The sequence below is a fragment of the Hordeum vulgare genome, chromosome 3H (genome assembly GCF_904849725.1).
Source record: "Hordeum vulgare subsp. vulgare chromosome 3H, MorexV3_pseudomolecules_assembly, whole genome shotgun sequence".
Taxonomy (NCBI): Eukaryota; Viridiplantae; Streptophyta; class Magnoliopsida; order Poales; family Poaceae; genus Hordeum; species Hordeum vulgare.
This window is the reverse complement of record NC_058520.1, coordinates 211,341,482-211,361,717: the sequence shown is the minus strand read 5'-3', so window position 1 is coordinate 211,361,717 and position 20,236 is coordinate 211,341,482. Positions and strand designations below refer to the sequence as shown.

Genomic DNA, 20,236 nt, shown 5'->3' with positions numbered 1-20,236 from the left:
TCGGATGTCCACAACATCCACAGACGACGCTCGAGGTGCAGCACACTGAGTGGTGCATTAAGGACATAAGCCTTCTGCGCAGCAACGAGGAAAATCCTTAGTTTTACAGACACAGTCCGCAAAGTTTGCTACTATCAACTTTCAACTAAATTTTCTCTAGGAACATATTAAAAACATTAGAGCTATAGCACAAGCTACATCATAATTCGCAAAGAGCATTAGACTATGTTCATGACAATTAGTTCAATTAATCATATTATTTAATAACTCCCACTCAAAAAGTACATCTCTCTAGTCATTTGAGTGGTACATGATCCAAATCCACTATCTCAAGTCCGATCATCACGTGAGTCGAGAATAGTTTTAGTGGTAAGCATCTCTATGCTAATCATATCAACTATACGATTCATGCTCAACCTTTCGGTCTCATGTGTTTCGAGGCCATGTCTGCACATGCTAGGCTCGTCAAGCTTAACCCGAGTGTTCCGCGTGTGCAACTGTTTTGCACCCGTTGTATGTGAACGTTGAGTCTATCACACCCGATCATCACGTGGTGTCTCGAAACGAAGAACTGTCGCAACGGTGCACAGTCGGGGAGAACACAATTTCGTCTTGAAATTTTAGTGAGAGATCAGCTCATAATGCTACCGTCGTTCTAAGCAAGATAAGGTGCATAAAGGATTAACATCACATGCAATTCATAAGTGACATGATATGGCATCATCATGTGCTTCTTGATCTCCATCACCAAAGCACCGGCACGATCTTCTTGTCACCGGCGTCACACCATGATCTCCATGAACGTGTCGCCATCGGGGTTGTCGTGCTACTCATGCTATTACTACTAAAGCTATGTCCTAGCAATATAGTAAACACATCTGCAAGCACAAACGTTAGTTTAAAGACAACCCTATGGCTCCTGCCGATTGCCGTACCATCGACGTGCAAGTCGATATTAACTATTACAACATGATCATCTCATACATCCAATATATCACATCACATCGTTGGCCATATCACATCACAAGCATACCCTGCAAAAACAAGTTAGACGTCCTCTAATTGTTGTTGCATGTTTTACGTGGTGACCATGGGTATCTAGTAGGATCGCATCTTACTTACGCAAACAGCACAACGGAGATATATGAATTGCTATTTAACCTCATCCAAGGACCTCCTTGGTCAAACCGATTCAACTAAAGTTGGAGAAACCGACACTCGCTGGTCATCTTTGAGCAACGGAGTTACTCGTAGCGATGAAACCAGTCTCTCGTAAGCGTACGAGTAATGTCGGTCCAAGCCGCTTCGATCCAACAATACCGCGGAATCAAGAAAATACTAAGGAGGGCAGCAAAACGCACATCACCGCCCACGAAAACTTTTGTGTTCTACTCGAGATTACATCTACGCATGAACCTAGCTCATGATGCCACTTTTGGGGAACGTCGCATGGGAAACAAAAAATTTCCTACGCGCACGAAGACCTATCATGGTGATGTCCATCTACGGGAGGGGATTTCCGATCTACGTACCCTTGTAGATCGCATAGCAGAAGCATTAAGAAACGCGGTTGATGTAGTGGAACGTCCTCACGTCCCTCGATCCGCCCCGCGAACCGTCCAACGAATCGTCCCGCGATCCGCTCCGATCTAGTGCCAAACGGACGGCACCTCCGCGTTCAGCACACGTATAGCTCGAAGATGATCTCAGCCTTCTTGATCCAGCAAGAGAGACGGAGAGGTAGATGAGTTCTCTGGCAGCGTGACGGTGCTTCGGAGGTTGGTGGTGATCTAATCTCAGCAGGGCTCCGCCCGAGCTCCGCAGAAACGCGATCTAGAGGTAAAATCGTGGAGGTATGTGGTCGGGCTGCCGTGGCAAAAGTTGTCTCAAATCATCCCTAAAACCCCACTATATATAGGAGGGAGGGAGTGGAGGAGGCAGCCTCAAAACCTAAAGGATTGGCCGAAATTGGAGGTGGAGGAGTCCTACTCCAATCCTACGTGGAGTAGGATTCCACCTTCCCACTTGGAAACTCTTTCCACTTTGTGTTTTTTCCTTCTCAAACCTTATGGGCCTTAGTGGGAACTTATTCCAGCCCACTAGGGGCTGGTTTATCTCTTCCCATAGCCCATGAGACCCCTTGGGGCGTGACACCCCTCCTGATGGTCTCCGGCACCCCTCCCGGCACTCCCAGTACACTACCGATGAGCCCGAAACTTTTACGGTAATGCACGAAAACCTTCCGGTAACCAAATGAAGTCATCCTATATATCAATCTTCATTTCCGGACCATTCCGGAAACCCTCGTGACATTCGTGGTCTCATCCGAGACTTCGAACAACATCCGGTAACCAACCATATAACTCAAATACGCATAAAACAACGTCGAACCTTAAGTGTGCAGACCTTGCGGGTTCGAGAACTATGTAGACATGACCCGAGAGACTCCTCGATCAATATCCAATAGCGGGACCTGGATGCCCATATTGTATCCTACATATTCTATGAAGATCTTATCGTTTGAACCTCAGTGCCAAGGATTCATATAATCCCGATGTCATTCCCTTTGTCCTTCGGTATGTTACTTGCCTGAGATTCGATCGTCAGTATCCGCATACCTATTTCAATCTCGTTTACCGGCGAGTCTCTTTACTCGTTCCGTAATACAAGATCCCGCAACTTACACTAAGTCACATTGCTTGCAAGGCTTGTGTGTGATGTTGTATTACCGAGTGGGCTCCGAGATACCTCTCCGTCATACAGAGTGACAAATCCCAGTCTTGATCCATATTAACTCAACGAACACCTTCGGAGATACCTGTAGAGCATCTTTATAGTCACCCAGTTACGTTGCGACGTTTGATACACACAAAGCATTCCTTCGGTGTCAGTGAGTTATATGATCTCATGGTCATAGGAACAAATACTTGACACGATGAAAACAATAGCAACAAAATGACACGATCAACATGCTACGTCTATTAGTTTGGGTCTAGTCCATCACATGATTCTCCTAATGATGTGATCCCGTTATCAAGTAACAACACTTGCCTATGGCGAGGAAACCTTGACCATCTTTGATCAACGAGCTAGTCAACTAGAGGCTTACTAGGGACAGTGTTTTGTCTATGTATCCACACAAGTATTGTGTTTCCAATAAATACAATTATAGCATGGATAATAAACGATTATCATGAACAAAGAAATATAATAATAACTAATTATTATTGCCTCTAGGGCATATTTCCAACATCCGGAGAGGGGAAATCGTCGCCATCGTCATCATCAACCTTCTTCCCTCTCCAATTCCATGAAGCTCTTCGTCGTTCGTGAGTAATCTATTCGTAGGCTCGCTGGGTGGTGATGAGTAGGATGAGATCTATCATGTAATCGAGTTAGTTTTGATGGAGATTGATCCCTAGTATCCACTATGTTCTGAGATTGATGTTGCTACTACTTTGCCATGCTTAATGCTTGTCACTAGGGCCCGAGTGCCATGATTTCAGATCTGAAATTATTATGTTGTCACCAATATATGTGTGTTTTAGATCCGATCTTGCAAGTTGTAGTTACCTACTATGTGTTATGACCCGGCAACCCCGGAGTGACAATAACCGGAACTACTCCCGGTGATGACCATAGTTTGAGGAGTTCATGTGTTCACCAAGTGCTAATGCGTTGGTCCGGTTCTCTATTAAAAGGAGAAACTTAATATCCCGTAGTTTCCTTTTGGACCCCGCTGCCACGGGAGGGATGGACAATAGATGTCATGCAAGTTCTTTTTCCTAAGCACGTATGACGACACATGGAATGCATGCCTACATCACATTGACGAACGGGAGCTAGCCACATATCTCTCCATGTTATAGCTGTTGCATGCTGAATATCATCCAAACAAATCACCGAACGATTGCCTACGAATTTGTCCTACTGCTATTACCTGTCTTGCTCTGGTGCTGCTACTACTGTTGCTACTGCTGTTACTTCTCTTGCTCTACTGCTACTACTGTTGCTAGTACTGTCACTTGCTACTGTTGCTACTTGCTACTGCTGTCACTATTGCTGTTCCTTGCCACTGCTATTGCTCGTTGCACTGCTGCTACCTGCTACACTATTGGTTCACCGACGTTGGCGGGAACTGACAACTTCCGTCAACGCGGCAATGGAGGCGCCATTGATACAATCGTTAGGAATAGTCTGCCGTCAACAGATCGTTTCTGACACCGTTGTTATCATATTACTTTGCTGTTACTACTGTGCTTGCAGATACTAATCTTTCAGGTGTGGTTGAATCCGACAAATTCATCTGCTAATACTTGAGAGTATTCTCTCACCTCCTGATTGACAAACCAACAAATTGGGTCGAATACTCTACCCTCGAAAACTGCTGCGAACCCACGCGCTGGTGGGCCATCAACAACATTCTTCTAGTTTCATTACTGGGAGTGCTATCAGCATTCTTCTGGTGCCGTTGCAGGAGAAGGTTTGTTGTCATAAGCATTCGTCTAGCTAACGCCAGAGATTGTAGATCAACGACGAAGACGATACAGGCCATGAGGGGATGGCAACGGCCACCATCACCATTGCCACTTCCTCCCCAAGGTATCTCTCTTCGGCGCCACCAACGAGAACCGTATCGCCAAATGCCTCATGGCCAAAGGTATTAATAAGGTAACCCCCAACATCAAGACCACTATCACTACCTCTCCTTCTTTGTTAGACTATGTTGATAATAGTGAGGTAGTGGAACTTGATGAAAATGAGTTTGATAAATTCTTATGTAAGATCAAAGGTGAAACCAAAAGACACTTTGTTGCTCTTTTGGAACAACTTAGTGAAGCCAATGATCTCATTTAGACTCATGAGGATACTATCTCCAAGATGCAAGAACATGTTCGTGATTACGCTAATGAGATAGGAGAACTATCCATTGCTCTAGAAGAAGATCATGTTCTTCATTTGGCTCTTGAGGAGTCACACAACGTTGATCATGCTAACTTACAAAAAGATCTTGATCATGCTAGTGTTCTTGCTCGTGTGTTTAAATCTGAGAAGGTTGCACTTGGGGTTGGCCATGATAGACTCAAGGAAGAATTTGACATACTTGAGAAGGCCCACAAGGTCTTGAAAAGTGCTCATTCCTCCCTTAATGAGTCTCATGATCAACTCAAAGTAAAATTAACCAAGGAGATTTCTACTTGTCCTCCTTTTGTTTTAATTGATAATGCTTGTGCTACTAACCATTGTTGTGAGCATGTGCATCTTGTGGGGGAGAATGCCAAGTTGAAAGACCAGCTTGAAAAGGGCCTTGTGACGTGCATCCAAAGCGAAAAAAGTCTAAATGATCTTTTGAGTAATCAAAAGGAAGTTGCACGAAAGAAAGAACTTGGGTTTGCACCCAAGTGTAAGAAGAAAAAGAAAACAAGACCAAGCTATCTTCCTCTCTCAAGGACATGCACTACTCGAATTCAGAATTTTGCCGTCTGCCTTGCCTTTGCCGTCTGTTGACGCATGGCAAAGGTACTCTTTGCCGTCAGCTGTCATAGTGCTGACGGCAAAGAGGTGGCTGATGGCAAAGGTTTAATTTGCCGTCGGCCACCTCTTTGCCGTCCGCTGGCGGACGACAAGGGAGACCTATGCGGACGGCAAAGAGAGGGCCGACGGCAAAGCCCCCCCCCCCAAACGGCCGAAACCCCACCCTCACCCACCCCGCCCCTTAGCCGTCCGCCACCTACCCTTTGCAGACGGCAAAGGGGGCATGGCCCTAACGGCTCCGACGCCTCTAACGGCTCCCACCCCGCACCCAATCCCTGCCCGACTACCTCCTCTGTCTCTCTCTCTCGCGCCATCGTCTACCCACCCTGCTGCCGCCGTTGCTCCCCACCCCAGCCACCCTGCGCCGCGTAGCTCCCCTCCCCAGCCACCCTGCGCCGCGTAGCTCCCCTCCCCAGCCACCCCGCGCAGCCGTAGCTACCCTCCCCATCCACACCATGCCGCCGCCCTCCTGGCCCCCTCCCCCCTCCCACCTCCCTCCCAACCGCCGCCCCCCTCCTCACCTCCCTCCCGACCGTCGCCGCCCCCTCCCACCTCCCTCCCGACCGCCCCCCTCCCACCTCCCTCCCGGCCGCCGCCGCCCCCTCCCACCTGCCTCCCGGCCACCGCCCCCTCCCCCTCCCTCCCGGCCACCGCCCTCATCCCACCTCCCTCCCAGCTGCCCCCTCCCCTCCCACCATCCTCCCGGCCGCCGCCCCCATCCCACCTCCCTCCCGGTCGCCGCCCCAGCCTCACCTCCCCTCTGTTGGCGACCCCGGCGCCCTCCCCTCTGGTACGTTTTTTTAATAATTTTTCCTGTTTTTTCTTCTTCTTTTTTGCTAGAATGTCCGAATAATAAAAAGAAAAAGTAGAAAAAGTAGAAGAAGAATATGTAGTTTAGTGCTAGGTTTAGTTTTTTTTTTCTGTTTTTTTCTGTTAAATTAGATAGTTAGTTTATTAGGTAGAAAAAGTAGATAGAAAAGAAAAAAATAGATAGAAAGAGGAGAAAATAAGAGAATAATAAACTAGAAGAAAAAATAATAATAATAATAAGAAGAAAGAGGAGAGGAGGAGAAAGATAAAAGAATGAAGAAGAAGAAGAGGAGGAGGAGAAAGACGAAGAATAATAATAATAAGATGATCAAGAAGAAGAAGAATAAGAAAATGAGGAGAGAGGAGAAGAAGAAAGAAGAGGACCCCGACAGCCGACCCCCGGCCCCCGACGCCACCAACCCCCGACCCTTGCCCCTACCTCCGATGCCACTAACCACCGATCCCCGACTCCCGACCCCGACTCCACTAACCCCCGACCCCCGACGCCCGACGCCATTGACCCTCGACTCCAGACGCCGCTAACCCTCGACCCCCGACCACCGACGCCCGACGCCACCGACCCTCGACTCCCAACGCCACTAACCCTCGACCCCCGACCACCGACCCCCGACCCCCGACGCCACTGACCCTCGACCCCCTACCCCTACCCCTGACCCCCGACGCCACTGACCCCCAACCCCGACCCCCGACACCTCTTCGGACTCTTGATGATCAAAAAGACCCCAACCCCCAACGCCAGTGACCCTCGATCCCCGACGACACCGACCCCAGACCACCGAGACAACTAACCCCTGATGCGACCGACACCCGACACCACCGACCATCAACGCCACCGACACCCGACACCATCGATCATCGACGCCACTAAGCCGACGGGGGTCATAGTTTTGTAAATTATAAGTTAGGTCACATATTTTTCGATTATGTTTTAAAAACATCATATTTGTGTTGATCGTGTGAATTTCAATGTCCAAGTGCGTTGGACGAGCTACGCCCATGTGTTTGTTGGTGAGCACAAATGACTTCTCCTCCTACTCCCTTAATTTGCTCAGTTCCGGTCTTCGTGCCGATGAAACTTGCTAGATATAGGTTTCCTCAATAATGAGTATGCGTGACCAGTATGCGTCTCCCGTCGAAAGGGCGACATCTATAAATATGCATGACTTTGCATATTTATAACTACCATCCTTTCGAATAGTCCAACGTTATCCATGCACAACCTGAGTATGTGTAGATTGGGTTCATTTTCCCATATGCTGTGCTTCGGTTCCGATGCGGAATTTCATCAGTGCCTCCCTGTTGTTCTCCGGGTACACATCCTCTCTGATTATTGCTGAGACGTGTATCAGGAGAACAACGGGGAGGTGCTGCCGAAATTCTGTGTCGCATCTGGAGCAGAGCATGGGAAAACGAACCAAATCTACACATACTCGGGTGGGATTAGGACATATCTTTACCTATCAGCGTGTAGGTTGCATGGACGTAATAAAAATGACAAACTTGATTAGCGGATGAATATAGATGATGAATTATATATTTATTTCTTGTGCGCCCATAGGTAGCTAGGCAACATGAGTGATCGTGCTTGGATGTACACTCGTCACCCTAGTCAGAAAGACATGACCAATGAATTGTTAACAAAAACGAGGGGGTTTGTGAGAGCCGCATTTGCAAATGGCCAGCAAAAAACATGGTGCCCCTGTCCCAACCGCGACAACTGGAAAAAGCAGTCAGAGTTTGAAATGGGTAAACACCTGCAGAAGTGGGGTTTTATGCCTAATTATACGGTGTGGACTTTTCATGGTGAGTCTGACCAACGTGCCAGAGCTGAGCTGATTCGTCCTTGCACCGACGAGCATGGTACCAGGATCGAAGACATGGTGCAAGACTTTGATGATGCTCGGGATTTGGACGATGAGATGGAGGAATCTGCAAATGCCTTCTATGAAATGTTGGAGTCTTCAAAACATCCTCTCCATGAGCAGACCGAGCTTTGTCAGCTGGATGCCATCGCACAAGTAATGGCTCTGAAGGCTCAATTCAACCTAGGCAAAGAATGCTACGACGCGATGATGACAATTTTGGACGCTTTCTACCCAAAGGCCAAGTACTGCCTGCAAACATGTACCAGTCAGAGAAAATCGTTCGTGTACTTAAGATGCCCTATGAGAAGATACATGCCTTTGAGAATGGATGTGCCTTATCACTACAAGAAAAATGCTCAATTGTGACCAAAAATAATAACGGTGGTCTATTTGGTCAGTGATCCATGACCAAAATTCTGAAATTAGTCATGGCAAGTCTAAGAGGGTTCAAAGCCCATAACGTTATGACCTTTTGCGTCCATTAGGTCATGATCCTATAGCACAAAATGGTCATTAAGATGTGTAGAATTATTTATGATCATATTTCAATGCTACCATGACCAAATATAAAACCATAAACATATGTGTGGAGGTGACTGGACGACACCTCATCAATTTTGCTTATGTGTCATGTATATAGAGCAAAATTTTGTTTTATACGTATATGGATGAAGTAAATTATATTAGATAAATATCAATAAATTATAATTATTCATTTTAATATCCTAAATATCTATCTATTATATACTAAAAGCAAAATACGGGTCCAATATAGAGAAATAAGCTAGAAAATCTCAAGTTAATTAGAAAAAATCAACCCTTGATCCGGTTGATTTTTACAAATATAAATCTATGGCCGTTCGATTTGCGTAACATGGTTGGGCTCCATAACTTCTCACGTAATGTGGCACATGTGAAAAAAATTTGGGAACCAGTCAAAGATAACACATAGTTGAAGTAGCCTTGAATAGAATTGGTACGTGAGAATATGTAATAGATAAAAAATACTAAATAGCATGTCGTGTTTACATTGGCCTAAAAAAGATAGATACAGAACACGTATGTACTGATGCTACCATAATTGTCTATAGACACGTGTTTATACCTAGCAAAGACAAAGCCCTAAGCTCAAGAAAAAAAACCCAGAAAAGTCCTACAAGGACACGTACAATCCAAGCAGATTCAAAAAAGAAAAGAAAACATATGATGCAAGGCTATTAAATAGGAACCTACAGACTGTCAACCAACATGTTGTAGATTCTAAAAAAAAGAAACACCATCAGTATTAATCAAAGTTTACTACATTTTTCATTGAAAATACGAGCACCCTGATTGATCAAATCCTGCATGCAATTAGCATTTCAATGGCACTCAAGATCTGGCCGATGCATTTGTCCGCACATCCTTCCTATTTGCTATTTTGTAGAGGGATGCAATACCCCTAATCATTAAATTAGGACTAACATTTTAAATACACCATCCTATTTGCTAATTAAATACTTTGCTTCTCTTTATATACGGATATCAAAAATCAAAATTAGTAGGTAATTTGACAATCTTCTTTCCTACAAAATCATTTATGCCACGGATCGATGACATGGCACAAATCATACCGTCCATTGCTAGCAATCCCACGTCCATCCATCCATTCATCCATCTGAAGAAAAGGAGAAAAAAACTAGCAGCCCCACTACTCGTCCTGGCGAACCCTACCCTAGCCACTCGTCGCCTCCTCCCTTTCCAGATCGCCGCCACCACCTCCCTCCTCATCCCCTCCCCACACCCGCTGCGGCTCCCACCCTCCCCGCACCCACGCACGCTGTCGTTCGCTCCTCCACCTGCACGCCATGCCGAGCCCATGGTCTCCCTCTGCAAGATCGCTCCGGAGCCCGCTGTCTTCCTCCACCTACAATAGCTCGTCCCCTTCTGAGGATGAATAGCTCGCGGTAACCGAGGGCTGGGCTCCACGGTGTTCCTATATCCCCCATCTCCTCCCCTATAGCGATTGCAGAGGCGACGACAGCTACGCTGCTGGAGGGACGACCTGGAGGTGAAGACTACTCCTCTATTGCATGTGTGGTACTCCCCTTTCCCTCTGGCATGCGTTAGCGACCCGGAGGTCGGCGTGGGATATGCAATGGTCCTGCCCGAGATCTCCGGATACAACGGCCTTCTCTTGTATCCCTCTCCATTGTCGTAGTTCTTATCGCTCGTGAGCCCTCGCTCCTCCTATTATTCCCTCTTCTCCTTGAATTTCTGAATCTCTAGGGTTAGGGTTCTTTGTTTTGGGGTGTGGTGCAGAGCAAGATGAAGAAAGAAATGGAGTTTCGTACTACCTGTGGGTAACGGGTGATGATGGGAACTGGAGATTGGCATCTGGCCATGGAATTAATACAGGTGGAGGTGGCGATAATACAGAAGAAGAAGAATATGTGGATGACAGAGAAGAAGATGAGGAGCTCAAGTCTATGGACGGGGAACCATGTTACAGTCTCTTTTTCGTTCCAGCCAAAGGTGATAAGCCTATTTCTTCTCTGTTTTAGATGCATTGTTCCTTCTTTCTTCTGTAGGGACTTCACTGTTTTGGCTGAACTAACTCAATTAATTAATTTCTCATGGAAATAGGAAATTTTAATGAAGGGCTCTTAATTAGCCGTTCCCTTCCTTAGTGGAGGCTGCTTATTTTAATATGGTAAGAACTCCTATTCAATTGTGATTAAAACAAATGGGTATACCATAGCTAGTTTTCTTATGTCGGTGCTTCGGAACTTTACCTTGGTGGAGCCACTGACCCTCGCCCGGCCTGTCAATATTCATGGAAGCTGCAAATTCGAGTTAGTTTTGACATGTTTGCTATTTCACAGTTGACTGAAAAAATTGGCTTCATTAATTTTCTGCTCCTTTTCATTTGCTGCTGAGATTCATGCTGAAATCTCCGTGCGGGTAGGTATCACATTCCAGTAGACCCATACCATCTTTTTCGCATGAGATTCTTGTACACTGTTAGATTTTGAGGTGCACAGTTCACTAGCATTACCCTGTCAAGCATATCATTGCACCCACATTTGCATGACATGTCATTTACACTAGGACTTATATGAATTCTTGTTTTTATACACATGCGCTACAGATTTCACCTCTAGTATTTTAACTTCCTACTTTGATGGATATGGTAAAATGCAACAATGCTCTAGCAATAGCCCAAATGGATTCAGCTATTCTTGCTTAGCAAAGTAAGACTAGGGAAAGGTACAAACATGTTTCTATTTTAGGAGGAAAATAATTCAAAATATGACAATATACAGTTGAAGATATCAATTCCAATAAATTACTGGCTAGAGACCTTTGAGAAATCCAGCACAATTTATGACGACATTGCCTTGTTAATTTTTCTCTGCTCAACTCGACTGGTAGGTCTCAGCAATTTTTTTTGCTTATGTGCTACTGCAAGGTGATGCCAAATCTGGTGAATTTTGGGCTTTTTTGATGGCTTTGGTCCTCTTCCGAAGAAGTTACGTTTGGAGGAGGCTAGAAAAGACATGGAAGCTACATCGAAATTGCAATGGTAATTGATTACTATTAAATACCCATAGCACAACACCATCAGTAGTCAATAAGAGTAATTTACTGTCAATATTATTTCATCCATGACTATGAGATGTATTAACTCCTGAAAATAGCTGAATTGGATCAATTCTGAGAACATGAACCTCCTGTTTGTAAGCATACATAATATGGTGTAGCATGTATGACATGCCCTGTTATCTTTAATGCATACTAGCGTCGAAAAAGCGCGGCACAATTTAAAATCGAAGGAAGCACCATGTCGAGTGTACCTGATTACATTAATATTCCTGCAAACGGAGAATCCATGCGTTAAGATATCTCCTGGAGCAACCATTTTGACAATCTTCTGTTGACCAATAATAATCGCATGGGAACAAGCTGCAAAAAGGCTGCTGGTCGAGTAGTTAAGGACAAATAAATCAAGGCTAGACCCAAAAAAAAAATTCTTTAAAGAATGGTACTCTGGAATAATGTTATAATGTTGCAATATAATGATCAGACATTCTTTCAGCTTCTTGCTTACATTCTTTGGTCTTCCTGCTCACATTCACAATGTCAATGGTTCATGGCTTCTTGTCACTATTGACGAATATCTCGCTTTTCAAGGCATAACAATACTGTCTAATTGTGTAAACTGTTGTGTTTCATCAATTATACCTTTTTTAGAGTTCACGCCTTGGAAGCACCTTTTTTTAATCTAAAAGGTCTAGTCGATAAAAGAAAGAGGCAGAAATAGATGGACCATGTGAACCTAATAATAAAGTAATGTAATTTAGCTTTCATTAGAATAGAATAGTGGAAATACAATCAGTCCTAGGAAAAATTCAGGGAGATTTTAACTAATGAATCAATCCCTTAATGTAATAATGTTTTTTTTGCGTCGCCTTAAAAGAAAAATGTGTTTCACCTATTATTAGAATAGAAACAGTGGAGATACATACATACATGCAGTTAGTCCTAACCATTTTTGTACAAAAAAACCAGGGAGATTTTAACTTATCAATCAATCTCTTAATTAATTTTGTTGTGCATCAAAGATAAACAAAATTAATCACAAGAAGATTTTAGCTTGTCCTGGGACCGCGTCCTCTTCATAGTACCATTGTTGCCCCACACGGAGATATGCGGCGAAGCATCGACTATGTACCCATGGCTGCTCCATCACCACGAACACGATCTGCCTGGCCAGTGATTGTGTCGCTGCTGCTGATGGTCGACTTCCCTAGAAAGTGGCTGGGGGAGGGGTCGTTCTGGTGTTGCTCCGTTTGTCTCTGCCGCCTATATACGTAGTTGGAGAAGAGGGCACCATGGTGCCGCGCCGCTGCCGCGGTTGCCAGCTAGCGCTGAGAGAGTGAAAATGGCAAGGTGGATAGAGTGAAAATGGCAAGGTGAATGGGAACGTAGATGGAGAGAGTAATTTCCGGTGGGTAATGGACCCAAGCACAAGATATCTTATTAGGCATCAACGGTAAATACCCAGGACAGTTAAAAAAACTCAAAAAACCAGGAAAAGCAAACGCTTGCGCCTTTAGTATAGTAACTTATTTCATACCATCATGTTGTATCTCCGTATGTCTTCTTTCTTGTTTAATAAATGCAAACATATATGCCACACTATCTTTATACCAACTATAATGGATGGTAGTCATTATCTCTACAACCAGTTTAAGTTGTTGAGAACTTATTTCCTCTGCTGCAACACATATAGATGTGCAATAAGCTTCTTAGAGACCAAACAAGTTAGCTAAATGGACAACAACAAGCCAGGTAGCGCACCATCACGCCTCAGGTGGCACCCCAACCACTAGTACATGCAAACATACGCGTAGTCAGAGCTCAATACACTACCACTGTTAAAGGATCAAATAGTTCTAATTTATTTATTACTTGAACATTATAATATTCTGTACCCGGTGCACGCACACTTTGCATGCATTTTTGACATCATGGTGATTAGAAGCAGAATATACACTTATTCAGAGACGTAAAGATTAGATTAAAAAAAGATTTGCATGTATTTTATTCGTACCTTCATTGAGAGAAGTTGTATGCTTTCTTATGTTTGATTATTTGAATTACCAGGATGATATGTAGCACCCAGTAGAAGTAGAGGACATGACAGGAGGAGGGAACAAGTAGATTCGTTTATCATTGATGTTATGTGTGATCAACAAAAACTTGTGCTTCTCATCCAATCTTTGTCGCACTATGTTGATGTGTGATTATGCACTTGTTGGGCCATTTTGCTGTGCACCTCCACTTGTAGAACTATTTTGTTGGGCACTTGTAGGACCTTGAACCTTTATGTGTAGAGGAGTCGATGGATGATGTATTGTAATTCATGTGATGTGTTACTGAAATGAAATATATACAACTAATTTGCAATCTTTTATTCTTTTGTACTTGTTTTTTAATGGGCCTATCCTGAGATATAAATGCTTTTGAAAAAATAATGCATCATCCTAAACAATTTAGTCATTTTTAATAATTAAATAGTATTGGTGGAGGCCCATGTAGACTAGATTATTGAATTGGGTTGTGTAATTTATGATGATTCCATTTGGACACTAGCAATGCCATGTCAGCACAGCCACGTCAAATCCTAGTGGCTCACACAATTGAGTAATGACCAAACCAAAATTTTGGTCAATAAAGATCTACGACCAAAATTTTATAAAGGTCAAGTTTGTTCATTCTTGACGGCCAACTGTTGACCTTGTAAATTTGGTCAAAAAAAGGTCAATAAGCAACAACAATGACGATTCAATGACCAATATAGGGAGTCATAATTGACCTTATTTCTTGTAGTGTATTTAGGCATGAGTATGCGGCCTTGAACTATTGCCCCATTTGCAATTTTTCCAGGTATATTGTGGTAGACAACGGTATGGGTGAGAAGAATCAGACCAAAATCCCCAGTAGTGTTCTTCGGTATCTGCCAATCGTACCAAGACTTCAACATCTTTTCATGGTCGAAGAGACGACCAGATAGATGACATGACACAAATTGGGCAAAAGAACCGAACTAGATGCGGATGGGAACAAGATGCTGGTACACACTTCAGAAGGTTTTGCGTGGAGGCACTTCGATGCATTACATAAGGATAAATCGGAAGATCCAAGGCATCCTAGAGTTGCCATCAGCATGGATGGGTTCAATGTGTATGGTATGACGACAACACAATATAGTTGTTGGCCTGTATTTGTCATTCCACTCAATTTGCCACACGGAGAGATAATGAAAATAAAGAACATTTTCCTGACGTTGATAATTCCAGGGCCCAACTATCTGGGGAAGAATATGAATGTGTACATGCAGCCGCTTAAGGATGAGTTGCAAGAAGCCTGGGATAATGGGATTAAGACCTACGACGCGGCTACCAAAACAAATTTCAAAATGCATGTGTGGTACATGTACTCGACGCATGATTATCCGGCGTTTGCGCTATTCGCCGGTTGGTGTGTGCATGGAAGGTTCCCGTGCACCACATGCAAGGCAGCTCTTCAGTTCCGTTGGCTGCAGGCTGGTCGCAAGTTTTCTTGCTTCGACATGCATAGACAATTCCTGGATCCTGACCATAAGTTCAGAAAAGACAAGAAGAATTTCATCAAAGGTAGAGTTGTCAAAAACACTGCACCAGCTGCGTTGACAGGCCAACAGACCCTTGATCAGTTAAACGCTCTTGAGCCTGATCCTTTGTGTCCAGGATACTTCAAAGGGTATAATACGGAACACGCCTGGACTCACAAGTCATGCTTATGGGATCTGCCTTACTTCAAAGACCTCCTTTGCCCACACAACATCAATGTGATGCACACTGAAAAGAATATTGTGGAGGCCATTTTGGGTACATTGTTCGGCATAGAGGGGAAGTCAAAAGATAATCCTAAGGCTATAATCGACCTAGAGGCTCTATGTGATAGACCGTTGCAAAACTTACGACAACGGAAAGGAAAGCAAAGCATAGCAAACCCAAAGGCATGGTTCAATCTTGAAAGGCCAGCTATGAGGGAAATGCTATTGTGGGTGAAAATGCGGTTGATGTTCCCCGATCAGTATGCTGTGAATCTAAAGTGGGGAGCAAGTCTTGAGAAGTTGAAAATATTTGGTCTCAAGAGTCATGATTGGCACATATTGATTGAGCGGGTAATGGCGGTGATGTTGCGTGGCCTTATCCCTGAGGATGAATGGCTAGTACTGGTAGAGCTGAGCTATTTCTTCTGTTCCCTTTGTGCGAAAGAACTATCGCCTCGCGTGCTAGATGAAATGGAAGAGTTGGCTGCGGAGTTGATCTACAAATTAGAAAAGATCTTTCCACCGGGCTTCTTTAATCCAATGCAACATTTGATTTTGCATCTCCCGACCGAGGCAAGAATGGGGGGGCCCGTTCAAAATCGATGGTGCTACTAAATTGAGAGGATGCAGAAGACGCTTCGAGCTAAGTGTAAAAATAAACGTAGAATTGAAGCATCGATGGCCGAGGCATTCATTACTAAGGAGGCAGCAAACTTCGGGATAGCACACTATAAAGTCAAAAATCATCATTTGCATAACCTGAAGCCTCGGTACAATGATGGTGATCCAAAAAAAGTTCGATCCAACCTTAGCCTATTCAAAGGTAAGCTCGCACCATCCGGTGCTTCGAAAGGGAAATTGTTGGATGTCGAAGAATGGCAGACCATTTCATTGTATATCTTCACCAACCTAACAAAAGTGCGGCCGTACATCGAGTAAGTTCTCGGTAAAGTATTGTTTCGCAACTTCTAATTCCTTTGAACTACTCTTATTCCCGGATATTTGATATAGTCGATACGTTGCCGAATTCTCGGATGGAGCGGTCATCGAAAAGGATTCCGTCAAAGAGTATGAGCTTCTCGCAAATCATGGAGGCGACTATCCTGGTTTCATCTCTTGGTTCAAACAAAGGGTAATTAATTACCATTAAGGGCCCATTTGATTTTTTGGTCTAATTTGCGGCTAATGCATCCATTCTTTCGTATTAAACTTGTAGGCTGATGCAGAGTCTATGGACGCCGAGTTGAGACAATTCGCTAATGGTTTTGACTATAAGGTCCGTTCATTTGACAAATACAACATCAACGGGCATCACTTTCGTACCTTTGGCAAAGAGCTATCTATGCCCGACCTAAAGACTACAAATTGTTCTGTCTCTGCTATCGGCAAAGGAGGGACCGAGTATTATGGAAGAGTTGAAGCAATTTATGAACTTCTATTCTATGTTGAAAACCCACCGACCGTCGTAGTCTTCAAATGGTTATTGGTTTGAGCTGAGGAGACTAGAAGGACTCATGAACATATAGGACTAGTTGAAATCAACCAAAACACCCACTTATATGTTCCCGATGTCTATATTACGGCTCAACAGGCAATACAAGTTTTCTATCTACCATGGGCCTGCCAAACTGATCCAAATCTCAAAGGTTGGGATGTCGTTTATGAAGTGCCACCACATTTTAGACCACCTACCCTCAATGAAGAGGATTACAAACCTCACATTAACCCAAACACATATGAAGGAGAATTCTTCCAAGAAACACGTATGTCCAAGAAACGTTTCAAGAACCGCTCTACTTCACCCCAGAACATTGAAGTAGACAGCGACAGTGAATCCGTCTTAACCCCTGAGCCCGAACAGGAAGAGCTAGAAGAAGAAGAGGTTACTGCTGCGGATGACCTGTCACTTCTTGACCGATTACATAATGGTGGCCTTCCACATGTTCTTCCTGATAGTGATGATGATGATGCATTTATTGACCACGAAGCATATATAGACGAGCACGATTGTTATTAGTTCATGTCAGGTATTCAACTATTACTATATATAAATTTTGAGTTCATGTTAGGCATTCAATTTTTATTAGTCATGTTGGTATTTATGACGATGATACACTTAAATTATATACGTTTTATTACTCATGTTGGTATTTATGTTGTACTAATTTCATTTACTCTTTGTCATGACAGGTGTTGAAAGATGGTGGGAAAGGGTCGAAAGCACTCCGCGGATCCTTCTTCGTCGGCGGGTGGTGGGATGGGTACTTCCATTCCTGCCTCGCCTCTTCGGAGAGCGTTGCTCTCTACTCTGCAAGGAGCGCCCCTGTGAGAGGAGGTCGACCCCCCGCGAAGCCGAGAGGTACTAAAGGTACACGTTGTATTCATGTTGGTATTTATGTTGTACTAATGTTGTATGCATGTTGGTATTTATATACATTTTATTACTCATGTTGGTATTTATGTTGTACTAAAGGTACACGTGGCCGCGGGAGAGGTAGGGTGGTGGCTGCCACGCCTTCTGAGGTGGAGGCTACACGGTCTTTGTCACCACCCCAAGCCGATTCACCTGAGCACATGACTTCTAGGGTGGATTCGTCTGAGGTGTAGGCTACACGGTCTCTGGTTCATGAGCCTAGGGTCGACGAGCCTTCGACCCACGAGACTCGTGTCCCAGAGTCTTCGTTCCAGGCGACTCCAGAGCAAAGCATGGATGAGGGTACGTCCCCAGAGACCCAGTGGGATACCTGGGCTGAGCCAAGTGGCCATGCTGGTAGCAACGAGGAGCTGGGTGAGGGGGCTATCGTCTACCAGCGTGGTAGTTCGGGGCTCCCGCTCGTGCCGGCGACCCGCGAGCAGAGGTGGTCGATTAAGCCAAATGGGGACAAGTAAGTTAATTTACTCTTATTTTACCTTTTCCCTTCACGTTTTCTCAAATATCTAATGTTTTGGCTTTAATTTGTCATACCGCAGGGGTTGGATTGTTGCCAAGGGTGTCCGCAAGCCCAACAACGTCCTTGGTGTGCTTTTCCGTCAAAACTTCCCACGGTTTGTTACGTTGCCCGGTCGGGAGCGAGAGGTAGGAATGACTTGGGAGCACTACTTGGGTGCCCCGGCCCCGCCAGAGGTGGAGATCGACGGTGTTTTGTGCCACACGAGGGCCGACATGGTGATCCGACAGTTCTGGGTAATTTCTCCTTCACACAATTATAAATCAACCATAGCTAGTTATTGTACTAATCGGTGTTGTCCCGTTTACAGAACTACTACAGGTGTGAGGAGGGATACGAGGAGGACACGACAAAGGTTATCGAAACCGAATGTCGCCGCCTACTTCAAAACTTTCGGCACGAGGCTCGGGTGCAGGCTGTTCGAGACTACTATGCCACGCGGTGTATTAGGAAGGACAAGGCGAAGTGTCATGATTCTAAGATGGAGAAGGAGCATTACATGAAGGTAATTACATATTATTAAGGCTTTCTAGTTAGTTTCCTTGATTTGGTTCTTACGTGCTCAAATTTCTCTTTATTAACGTAGGTGCCCCCGAGATGGTGTGTGGATAAGATGGATTGTTGGGAGGCCTTGGTGGATCAGTGGTGCTCCGAAACGTGGGAGGCCAGCCACAACAATGCCAAGGAGAGGCCTGGCAAAATGGTTGGTGTGCCACACCATCAAGGGAGCGTCAACTTAATCCAATTTGGCGAGAACTCGGTATGTGGTTTGCTTCATTCCTCATGCAATTCATTCTTAATGCTATCTTGAGCCCTTTACTAATACAATTTTCCCCTCTCTCTCTTTTAAGCGCGTCACAATAAGACGGAGGTGCCACAGATGTACGACCTGTATGCGATGGCCCATACTGCCTCGTACAAGAAGGTCAAGGCATTCTCTGAGTCTGACCTCAAGCTTCTAGAAAACTTCAGCAACATATCCTCCCACCACAAGCTCGTGAAGTACAGAGATCACGGGAAGGCGAGAAAAGGGGAGGACTTTAACCCGAGCGAGGGGCCTATTGATCCAGAGCTGGTGATGATAGCTCGCAACGGGAGGCCCCATGGTTCGATCGCCATTGGAGACGGCCTTATACGTTGTCCTAGCACTCTCCGGCAGATAAAGGCATGCCAAACGAGCTCCTGTCCTAAGATAACACCTCGTCCACGGCCAGTCGAGCTCGCCATCGAGGTTAGTTTAATGGACTCAACTATCTTTCCGCATTATGTTGTGCGTTGGAACCAATATGATTACAGTGCTAACAATGATTTGTGTTGCAGGCTGCTATTCTGAAAGAGAGAGAGGCAATGCAGGCGGTTATGGCGGAGAAGGATAAGGAGACGAGGGAGCTAGAAGAGAGGACGACTGCATTGGTGGAGGCGGAGAGGGCACAGAATGATGCGTCTAACAGGGCCATATACGAGCTCTTCGTGGTAAGTTTCTTCTTCATATTATTTCAAATCTTGCATTTTAATGTCCGTTTCATTAATAACTAAAAAGCTTGACTTGTCGGTCCCAAATGTACAGTCTATGTGCGAGAAGACTGGCCAAGTTCCTCCGGCGATGCCAGTCACTAACATGGCGGGGACGGTTAGTTTCATTTCAGTCTAGTGATCTTAAGAGTGTCCTCATGCTAACGACACATTGCAAACAA

At 44.7% G+C, this 20,236-nt stretch overlaps 1 long non-coding RNA gene across 1 annotated transcript; it reads left to right on the top strand.

Moving 5' to 3' along the window:
* The first annotated feature begins 10,512 nt into the window (after positions 1 to 10,512).
* LOC123439809 lies at positions 10,513 to 14,184 on the top strand. Its single transcript, XR_006630172.1, has 3 exons — positions 10,513 to 10,745; positions 10,857 to 11,796; positions 13,881 to 14,184. It is a non-coding gene; the product is annotated as an uncharacterized LOC123439809 (long non-coding RNA).
* Positions 14,185 to 20,236: the final 6,052 nt, after the last annotated feature.